Source organism: Pinus tabuliformis, chromosome 9, assembly GCF_031772625.1.
Source record: "Pinus tabuliformis cultivar Carrire ecotype Pingquan chromosome 9, CPIR1, whole genome shotgun sequence".
Taxonomy (NCBI): domain Eukaryota; kingdom Viridiplantae; phylum Streptophyta; class Pinopsida; order Pinales; family Pinaceae; genus Pinus; species Pinus tabuliformis.
The window spans coordinates 516,250,558-516,262,632 of NC_142307.1; positions in this window are offsets into that span (position 1 = coordinate 516,250,558).

The window sequence follows — 12,075 nt, forward strand, 5'->3', positions numbered from 1 at the left end:
CCCAAGTGAAGACAAAGGCACAGGTCTGACTAGAGCTTGACTTGTACTTTGACAAGTTAATGCACATAGCCACTAGCCCAGACTTGTCAATTAGTGTAGACACCATGCACAAGTATGTTTCTGGTTCGGATGCGCTGAAGACAATGATGCACATGCTATGAGACGAGTTGGACATAGAAGCTTGAGCAGTGTACCCGGATGTTATGGAGGTAAGAGTCACGTTCTAGAAACATGTCACCTTAGAGTACACGGACACCATCGCGGAATACTGAGCTTGGCATTAGTTCACTATTGTCGACCACCAGGAGGATGTTGAAGAGTTGGTCTTCCAACAGTTGTCTGATTCATAGTGATTTATCGCATGGCTTGCTCAAGCCATTTTGTCTCACATGGGTACATGTGCATTGTAATGTAATGTTTTGTCAAGTGTAAGTTCAAGTGTTGATAGTTGGATGTAACAGTCATATAGTAGATGAAGAGTCATGAGGATAGATGAACTGTCACAAAGGGGAATGTCAAGGGCCACCCCACCCTTTTCTATAAGTAGTCGCTCAAAACTCATTGTAAGGGCTTTCGGTCAGCCAAGCTTCGATGGTAGTATCTTAGAGAAATCTTGGAAAGTATTTTAACACGCCTTGGATTCTCCACTGCGCAAAGCTAGTATATATCTTTGGAGGAGCAGGCAGTTGTGGTTGTAACGTTCTGCTATCGGAACTAGCGATTGGACATGGAGGTATTGTATGATTGGAACTTACACTTCTTAATATAACAAGAGCTAGCACGTTTCATGCATATGTTGTATTGTGTTTCAGCTATCTTGGGTACTCTAAATGATATATGTATATGTTTTCTTACACGTGCATGTATAGTTATTTCTGTATATGTATGTATGAATATTTCTAAAATGTGTTGTTGGTTTAACCATCACTTTGGATTGCTAGCTAACTTTCCTTCCATGTTTTTATGCATCTTTTCTTGTGTGTTCCCTTCTTAACTCAATGTTATCAAGGGTTTCCAAGGGGCACACTCACCTCACCCTCCATGTGTTAGAACCTCTCATGCACCTTCCTTGACTTACTGTAACTTTCACACCCTTTCTCCCAACAGAGACATCTTACTTACCTCTATGCGAAACTGTGGTAAAGGCATTACCGTACGACCCACTGTTGGGACTCCTACACCAAACGGTATGAGGTCTAATTGGGACTTCTTACCAGGGAGATCCCCTAATATGTTGGCGGGTCCACCACCGTCAACATTTCTAGTGCTAGAAGGAGGGCCAGCTGACAAGCTGTGTCCTCTCATCTTGTTTTGAACCTTTTTATATCTATCATGGAGTCTTGTACTCTCCTCCCTCCATGATGTTTTTCGCATGCAAAATCTTACGCATATGATTGTGAAGGCGAAGTGGCATGGCCTGAGTTCTTACATGACTTCCTTGGCATGCTTCATGACGAAGATGGATATTCTGACGAACAGGTCAGTTTGTTGCTTGCATACACACTTCACGAATCTCCACATCGATGGCTATGCAGCCTACCACTGACAACATGCACTCACTTGAGCACTTATGTGATCTCATTGAAGATACTTTCTATCATTTTGATCCAGAACATATTGAATAAAAACTGTTACAACAACAGAAGGCTCCACATGAATCACCTATGGATTTTTGGTAGTGCTTCGTGATTTGCAGTTTCAAGCTCCGAAGAGCCAGATGAAATTTTTCTATCTTTGGGATAGATTTGAGTATTGTCTTAAGAAATATGCCCATCCCAAGAAGAAGTTTGAACTCAAGCCTTGCTCAGTATTCTTTAGTGATGGAGTTGCGCAATCACAGATGGATATGGCCACTGTCACAAGTGACTGTCCGTCGTCCCCTCATAAAACAACTCCACCACTGCAGAGTGATGTGGGAGATCATGCTCACACATTTGTTCAGCTGTCACATCCTCCCAACATCACTTTGCTTAATTTTCGCGCAGATTTGGTTGTGAGTCCATCGAGTTGTCATATGAATTTTGTACCACAACCTCCGTCTTCATACTCGGATGATCCTCCGGATGATATTGTCTTATGTTCTTCCATTTCGGACTCTACACTTGTTGTGAACGAGGATCAAGCCATCGACAGAGTTGGTGTTACACAACCAACATGTGTTGTCATTCATGAATAGTATGACTGGGAGCTTGAGCATCAACACTTGGTGAAGAATGACTCCTTTCCATCCGAGCCTCCTCTGTTCTTTCCTGACATCTCTGGTGAGCCTTCCATCCATTATTTCGCATGTGTATCTTCATCTATGAATGCACCCATTTCTGATCACTCGTAGGACACACTGGATGTCAGTCCATCATTCGAAAATGAAGAGGATAAATTATTCATTGAAAATCCACGTGATCCTTCATCTACCTTTTCCGGAAAAACAAAGGATGAATTTGTTTGCTTCTTATCTACCCTCTGTTTGATTTATCAGATCATGAGGATGTCAATCAAATCATTGATTTTGCTAAGTGTGGCTGTTGTGATCCATTCACTCCCGTATTCGATCACGATCATGATTCTATTGTAGTTGATTTTTCTAAGCCACTTGTTTATGATGATATATTTGATGATGAAGTCGAAACACCCCAGATTGTCGAGGCACTTTAGCCCGAGCTGATGGTCTTGTTAGGCCCTCGCTGTCCTGATGTTGGTTTCACTTCCGATCAAGAAATTTTTCAATCACCCAAGGCTCCTCATCACTCATCTGTATGCGTTGAAGATCAATCTCACACACAGATCATGCTTCCTCCACTCGAACTTCATAATCCCATCGCTCTTGCATTGGAGGAATCTTACATTGAAAGAATGCATGCATGACGCAAGTTGTCTTTTTTTCTTTCATTTTCTTTCACGTCACAGTCAAGAGTATGCGTATGATTCAAAGCTGCACACAGTGTCACACAGCGCCGTGACAAGTCCACGGACCACATGTCATGTACTTGCACTCACTTATGTCATGTGGAAACTTTCAAACATGAAGTGTGTTTGTCTTCATTGTTATATCTTTCTTGTTTTCTAGTTCGCACAACCAAGTTGCTCACGGACCAAGCCTTCACCAACATGGGTCAACCAATGCGCCGGTGGATGCATTGGAAATATCACTTCACGTGATTAGGCCCATGCACCATTAGCTTAGGAGTAGGAGTAGTGTTTTCTTTCAGTTTGTTTGCTTGCATGCTTGTTTTCTTACTTTGCATGTTTGTTTGTTTGCTTTCTTGTTTTCTTACTCATTTTGCTTTCACATTTACTTCTTCTTCTTCTTTACTTTGTTGTTTGTTTGCTTGTTTTTGTTTGTAGGTTAGTTTCGCATGAAAGCATGCATGACTCTTGAAACATGCTGGGTAAAGTAAAAAAGGCCTTGTGCATCTATCACTACTTGGTTATTTGTCATCCTACATCTATATGAAGAAAATTTTACTTTTATTCCATGATACGTTGATGAAAAATACATACTGTTCGAAGTGAACCTTGGTGAAAACACAACGCTTGCGCGCTAACTAGTGTCACCTACTCTAGTCGGTTGTTTTTGGGTTAACCCTTGTCAACTCAGTCAAGTAGAGTAAGGTGAGGGGGAAAACCTTAAAGCACATTAGAGGTATACAATAAACTACTTCTCTAAAGGAGCAACCTCCTTTGCTCTCAATAAGTCGAGATCCCTCTTCCTCCTCTGAAATGAATAAGTGCTATGCACAATTATGAAAATGAAAAATGAAAAAAAGAAAATTGAAAAATTTGGAAAAATGAGAAATGAATAAGGTGAAAGAAGAGAAAAGCTTCTTGCACAGAGAGGTGATGCAAGTAACTCCGTCGGGGTACTGACCAGGCTCACTGGCAGTAGAGCAATGCTTGTGTTCCTGCGTGACTCCATCAGGGTACTGTCCAAGCCTACTGGCAGCGGAGCAAAACCAGATATGAAACTAAGACTCTAACGAGAATACATCTTGTGCACCAATATACCCCTCAACCCCAATCAAAACAACTGTGTTGACTTAGCTTGGAATGTGTGTCAATCGACCAAGATCTTGTCACATGCTACATCTTACAATCAAGCAAGTGTGGAAACTAAGACGAATTGAGAACTGAACAATACTTCTAGAGGTGTTAGAATTTATTTTCACGAACAAGGTCTATTCAGAGAGCTGGAGTTCTACCAGTGTTTCACCAAGTGTTTGTAGAGGCTACAACCACCTTCCAAATTTTTTCCTTAGCTTCATTTTGGAGCCTCCCTACCAACCTTTCACAGCACCATGTCTTTCCTTGTCCAGTACACAAGCTTCAGTGATTTTCTCACTAGTAGTGAAGCGATGCTTGTGTTCCTGCGTGACTCCGTCCGGGTACTGTCCAGGCCTGCTGGCAGCGGAGCAACACCAGAGATGAAACTAAGACTCTAACGACTATACAACTTGTGCACCAATATACCCCTCAACCCCAATCAAAACAACTGTGTTGACTTAGCTTGGAATGTGTGTCAATCGACCAAGATCTTGTCACACGCTACATCTTACAATCAAGCAAGTGTGGAAACTAAGATGAACTGAGAACTGAAAAATACTTCTAGAGGTGTTAGACTTTATTTTCATGAACAAGGTCCATTCAGAGAGCTGGAGTTCTACCAGTGTTTCGCCAAGAATTGTAGTGGCTACAACCACCCTCCAAAATTTTTCCTTAGCTCATTTTGGAGCCTCCCTACCAACCTTTCACAATACCATGTCTTTCCTTGTCAAGTACACAAGCTTCAGTGATTTTCTTGCAGAATGACAACCTATCCATGAGAGCTTGTTGAATCCACCTCACAAGTTGTTTTTCCAGACTTGGTCTAGCTACAAGCTGAGTAGATCCCTCAAGAAATTGTGCAATTCTGGAGGGAAACCAACCTTCCCTCCAGAAATTGCGCAATTTTGTCTGGCAGCCTGTTGTGCTCCAGAATTGCGAAAATATGACAAGTCAAGATTCACTGATAAAAATGCACAATTCCTCCCAATAGTGATGCTCAACCCATGAATTGTGCAATTCTAAGTAGCAGTCAGTTGCTTAGCCCAGAAATTGCACAAACCTTATGGGAAACTAGCCTAGCTCCCTCCCAGAAATGCGCATTTTTCCCCTTGGCTGAGCAGACTGTTGCATGTGCAGTTGGGTTGACCAGTTCCACTCAGGACCGAGGAAAATTGACTTGCATGAATGGGCTGCTTTTTCTTGGAATAGCAAAAAGCAACATGAAAAAAGCATCCCTATATTTTAGGGAGCTATTTTTAGCAACTTGAGGTTACATAAAAAGATCATTTTAGAATCTTTCCTCCAAGTGTCGCTTTTTCCTAGATTTGTGGCATGCGCATCATGGGCCTCAAACTTATTTATTCGACACTTCAGAGCTCACTTCTTCACATCGATCTTGGATCTCTGACATCCCACAACACATCTAGGAGTCTCCAACACATCCATCTCAACTATTCATGGGTAAGTCGCCTTAACTTGTCTTTTGTAGCATTTCTATCACTTTTTGTGGTTTGTCTTGTGTGAGTGCAGTTTGCTTGATTTCTGTGAATGCTTTTTGTATTTTACATGAATTTTATCTTGTACTAACATTGTTTTAGTTTTTGTTAGCATCTTAATGTTTTCACATGCATGAAATTTTTTTGCACGAATGGTTGCCGATTCGGTGACTCTCTTCACCCACATGCATGTTGTTCCGTTTTCTGAATCTTTCATTCACTGTTTACATGCATGATCATTCACTCCTTCTTACACTCAGTATCACCATGCAATCACATTCACATTTTCTTTCAGTTTCCCATCGGCGGGTCTAGGCAGCCTTGGCTCGGGCTCTGCCTCAACAAGATAACATTGCGTAATCCGGAGAAGGAATGCTATGTCTTCCTCTCAGGAAATGTTCATTTTTACCCAGTGACTGTCCTCCAGCCTTGCATTACGCAATTCTGAGGGACAGTGACTTTTGGCCCAGAAAATTGTGCAATGCAATCACTGGGCTTACAACCACTGCCAGCTGATATTGTGCATTTCACAGTTCTAGCAAGCTAGACTAGATTGTGCATTACGCACTCCCAAAAGCTAGCTAACCTCCCCAGACAACTCAAACTACCTTTTGTGTAGTTTTGGCAGCCAGTCTCCCAGCCTCTCAGAAACAATTGCGCAATCCTTGCTAGTCAATCCCCAACTATGTTGCATGTTGTTCCTCAAGTTTGCTTTGGTTTTTCGTTGACAGATTTCTTGCCATGCATGTCACTTTGTCTCCAGATCCAGTAGGTGTGTGTCCTTCTCTTAGCAATTCAGGATCAATGGCTTCCAAGAGAGCAGGATCAAAGGACACCGATGGAAGTGAAACTAGAGTAGCAGTTGAGTGAGTGTTTACAAGTCTGCCGATCTATAAAGACACCAAGTTGATTGTAGACAAGGACATCAAGCTGAAATGGCAAGAGGTCAATGATGCATTTTCAGGCACATTTGGGGAAGACCTCGAAGACCATCAATTCTATGTGGCCATCGACAAGTCTGGCTTGTACCAGATTGCATGCAAGTATCCCGTGCTCCCATGCGTGGACATGATACATTGGATCGTCTCGCACACTGATCCTGAGACAATGACATTGAGCAGTGTCAGCGGGATGAATATTGCTACCTTCATGGCACAGGATTATGATGAGATGTATCAGATGTCAAAGCCCATGATCATCATGGAGGTTCCCTTCAGCATACCCAGTGACAATGTCAACTCCAGAGACATTTTGAAGAATTAGGTGAAGGAGCCGACTAGATTCAGGATGACACCCAACCAGGTCTACAAGACAAAGATACTGTGGAAGGTGTATCAATACTTGGTCATATTTGCATGTCGATTGTATGGCCAAGAAAGCATGGAAACCTTCCCACAGAGTTGGGTGATCGCATTGGACCAACTGGCCAGAGAAGGCAAAGCATGCAACTGGTCCGACATGTTGGCTCATCAGCTGAAGGAATAGGTAACAAGGGCTCAAAAGCCACCCAAAGGTATGCAAGCAGAAATATACATGTCCACTTATATCTTGGATGCGATTTGTACCCGTCAGGAGTTCTGAGGCTTGAAGTGGGAATGGACACCTGCGGAGACTGTTGCGAACACTTATTTTAAGATGTTGTCCAAAAGAAGCTTCAGAGGAGTTATCACACATTTGTCTAATCATTTTGTCACCCCCGTTTACAAGATGATTTTTGAACAGGATCCACCCTGCATGTCAAACACAGCAATGGAGGCACTGATTGACATAGCTGATTGGTATGCCTCACCATCTGACACCTTCATACGGATGTACAACACAGAGAAGCCTTTGCATGCTCTACCGAAGTTTTCCTTGGACAAGCTCATCATGCAGGAAGTATCATATCACATCTCAGCAGGATTGACATCTAGGCTACACCATAAGAAGAAGGTACCTTGGCCCACTCTTCCGTTGCAGATCGGGTTATACGAGATCTGGAGTTTCAATATGCAGATGTCAAAGCAGAGTTGATGAAGAAGTATCCATTCGACCTCCGAAGTTACAATTTGTATGACCCGCACTGTCTTGTGAAAGATCATTGCGCAAGAGTGTTACAGGGAAAAGTGTCTACACAGAACTGCTTATCCCACTAAGGTGTGGTAGCTACCTCAGAAACAAACAGAGTAAAGCTACTTTCGTTTTTCCTTTATGAAATATAGATGAGAGAAGAACAAAGAAGACCAACCTCTGTCTTGCGCTAATCTCCTAGTTTGATTCCTCTCTCTCTTGATAGCCTTTCGCTACTTGCTCCCTTGTATGCCCAGCTTCACAGAGTACCTGTAGGATCACAGTAGCATGACACTATACAAGAACATGGATCTATAATCATAAACAATCTAGGATCAGATGTAAATTGACCATACAAATGCATAAAACATAAATGACAAAAGAGTATGGAGGAAAACTTGAATAGATTTTATTGATAAACAAGAAAGAGCCAAGGGAGTTACAACCAGTTGTTCTGACCCAACATCATCCTCTCAGCAAGTAAGCCCTTCTTCACCTCATACAAAGCTTAGATCACCCAACACTATGATGTTGTCTCAAGAAACCAACAACAATTCCTTACAATATGCAAAATTCCAGCCTCTGGATCTCTGGGATGGGGGATCCATATATAGATATCTGTAAGGGAGATGAGTCAGCTTGTGATTTGATTAGTGTCTTCTCTCTGATAGTTATTGCTTCCACTTGGAGATTGATAATCTCTTACTCATCCTTGGTCGAATTCAGAGAAGCAAGTGTCACAGGAGAAGTTTCTGGAAGATTCCATGCCTCTCCACCTCGCGGAATGACATTGCCATTTGTCACTTCTCACCCATTGCACCCCATAGAAGGGCATTTTGAAATGTAATGCACCCACACAGTGTATTTAGGTGAGATGCAACGCACTTTGCCTATGGAGCAGCTGAAATGATCCTGTTTTGACCAGTTTTGAGCAGTTTTTCATGGAGAACTTCTGGGAGAAGCTGTAATCAGTTGACCTTGTTCCTTTAGGGGTTAGAACAACACTTTTAGGGACTTAGGAGCCCTTGGTTTATGGACATTTTATGCTTGGGGTTGTAGTGCCCAAAAATGTCTATAACAAAGAGTACAGTTTAAATGGATCCATGGGGCATGTCATTAGGTGGAGGAAGACCCATGGAGATATTGTTACAACTCCTCCAAGATCAATGAATTGGTCGGCCTCACTGTGGAATGGATAGTGGAGTAGAGTGAAGCAACATCCCAGAGAGCACCAAAATTAGCAACAACAGCAGAGGAAAACATACCAGTGCACAACGAGGGAAAGAGGAAGATTGTCGACCGCATGGAGGAAGAGAAAAGTTGCAAGTGCCGAGTAGACCCACTTGTGCAGAAAGCAACTTTTGTCATAGAGGAAAAGAGGCAACAACGCAACAAGAGAAATGCACAAAGGCAGAGAGAGAAATGGAGAATGGAGGAAATAGAGAAGGAGTTGCATGAGTTGAAGGATCAACTCCTGAAGGAACAGGAACTGCACAGATAGGAGAAGGAAGCGCAACAGGAACAGGTATAGTAGGGGGCACAAATTTTATAGACAGATGAAACTACGCCCGTACATGTAGTGGATTCATCAAAACAGCTGGCATGAGGCAGAAAGGGTGAACCATCGCAAGAGCAGGACTTCGCTCAGGTGATAGAGCAAACACTTGAACAAATGGATATGGATATGGAGCAACAGGAGTTAGAGCAAGACATCAAACTCATGCCTCACTAACAAGAGGTCAACCTACCAGCTTCACCACATCTAGAAGAGGAGAAATTCCCAAGCGACCAAGGAGACACTGAGATCCTTGGAGATTAGCCGGAAGGAGAGATGCACACCTGGAATGAGAGAACAAGTGAATGACTAAGGAACTAAAGACGGCCAAGCAGGGACAAGAATTGGTTACAACATCCGCCATAGCATAATTGAAGAAGGAAATACTAGATGAAGTATTCTCTCTTGACGCAGTCATGCAGGCATTGTATTCCAAGTTTGGTATCGTGCATAAAGCAGGCGTCCATCTCAATGGTTGGCAGCAGCGATGTGCTAGGAGAGCACGTATCTTGTTGAGCGTGCATGTTGTTGTTTATTACATGAAAACATGGACAATGGGATACAAGGGAGCCCCACTTCACTTGCCTAAGATGATGAAGCCTAGAGTGGTTGAGCTAAAGGCACACATCTGGAGTCAAATCGAGAACTATTAAGAGCTCCCACAACTCTTCACTAGTCTATAGGCTTCCCATGCACATGTATTCAAGAGTATGGATGTTGTGGTGTGTGCACATGCAATCCCATCTATTGGGACACTCACCTAGGAGAAGACAAAGGCACATGTCCAACTAGAGCTTGACTCATACTTTGACAAGTTGATGCACATAGCCACCAGCCCAGACTTATAAATCAGTGTAGACACCATGCACAAGTATGTTGTTGGTTCGTCTGCATTGAAGACAATGATGCACATGCTATTAGACGAGTTGGATAGAGGAGCTTGAGCAGTGTACCCAAATGCTATAGAGGCAAGAGTCAAGTTCCAGAAAGATGTCATCTTAGAGTACACAGACACAATCATGGACTACCGAGCTTGGCATCAGTTTGCTACTGTCGACCACCGTGAGGATGTTGAAGAGTTGGTCTTCCAACAGTTGTCCAAGTCATAGTGATTTCTTGCATGGCTTTCTCAAGCCATTTTGTCTCACATGGGTACATGTGCATTTTGATGTGACGTCTTGTCAAGTGTAAGTTCAAGTGTCGATAGTTGGATGTAAGAGTCATAGAGTAGATGAAGAGTCATGAGGGTAGATGAACTATCAAAAAGGGGAATGTCAAGGGCCACCCCACCCTTTGTTATAAATAGTCCCTCATAACTCATTGTAATGGCTTTTGGTAAGCCAAGCTTGGATAGGAGTATCTTAGAGAAAGCTTGGACAACATTGTAACCTGCCTTGGCTTCTCCACTGCGCAGAGCTAGTATATCTCTTTGGAGGAGTAGGTGGTTGTGGTTGTAACGTTCCACTATCGGAACTAGTGGTTGGACATGGTTGTATTGTATGATTGGAACTTACACTTCTTAATATAACAAGAGCGAACATGTTTCATGCATATTTTGTATTGTATTTCAACTATCTTGGATACTCTAAATGATATATGTATATGTTTTCTTACGGATGCATGTATAGCTATTTTTTTATATGTATGTATGAATCTTTCTGAAATGTGTTGTTGGTTTAACCATCACTTTGGATTGCTAGCTAATTTTCCTCCATGTTGCGATGCATTTTTGCTTGTGTGTTCCCTTCTTAACTTCATGCTATCACAAGTTTCCAAGGGGCACACTCACCTCACCCTCCATGTGTTATAACCTCTCATGCACCTTCCTTGACTTACTGCGACTATCACACCCTTGCTACCAAGAGTGACATCTTACTTGCCTCTGTGCAAAACCATGGTCAAGGCATTACCGTACCACCCACTACTGGGACTCCTACACCAAACGGTTTGAGGTCTAATTGGGACTTCTTACTGGGGAGATCCCCTGACATGTTGGTGGGTCCAACACCATCAACATTAACCTTAAGGAAATGTAGTCGACAACACAAGACCTTACAGACCTCCCTCAGGTGCTTCAAGACACCTAGGATCTAATCCACCACTCCAGGATCCTAACCCCTGAGTTAACCTAGAATTTCAATGAATTGAACCCAAAGTCACTCCCATGAAAAGGCATGCCTGTGACTAGAACCCTATAGTCACTCCCATAATCCCTGCAAGGGAGAGACTTCAGTCTTTTTCATCCAATTCTGTGCCAGAGACTACGATATTTAAGCCACTTTTTCAAGGCTAGTCTCCAAACCAATGCCTATAACTTGATGAGGCTTTCCCAGACAATAAATGGTACCAAGGAAAAGCCTTTAGCACAAAACTTTTCAAGGGATTGACCTAACCAAGCCTAACCATGACAGACATTTTGTCAAACACTTAGTAAATATGCAACCTATAGGTGTAAATAATAGATCTAAGCATAGGCATCTCATATTTATCTAAGAATTGCTATGAACCAGTGCTCCCTCATGGAATTTGTTTAATTTTCATCTATTTAGTCATAGATAGATTATCGATTCATTTACAAGTAAAAACATGAGATAACCATGTCATGAACCAATCATATAACCATGCTTGTAACAAACATTAAACCATGTAAATATCAGAGATACGATAGCCATCAAATCCACATATAAACAAGTGAAAAAGTAAAAGAACTTATCTCTCATTAATCATAAGAAATTTGACCAGGTTCGGGACTTCCACATACCACTAGACCATAGACATGGCTGAACCAAATCTTTCTTGCAGCCAGTCACCCCCATGCCATATTCCAAGCATGAATGTGGGATCTCATAGAACATCCAATCCAAAAACAACCAAGGGAATCCAAAGGTTTAACGACCTCCACCATCATCAAACCATGATCACACAAAATCGGTGCTC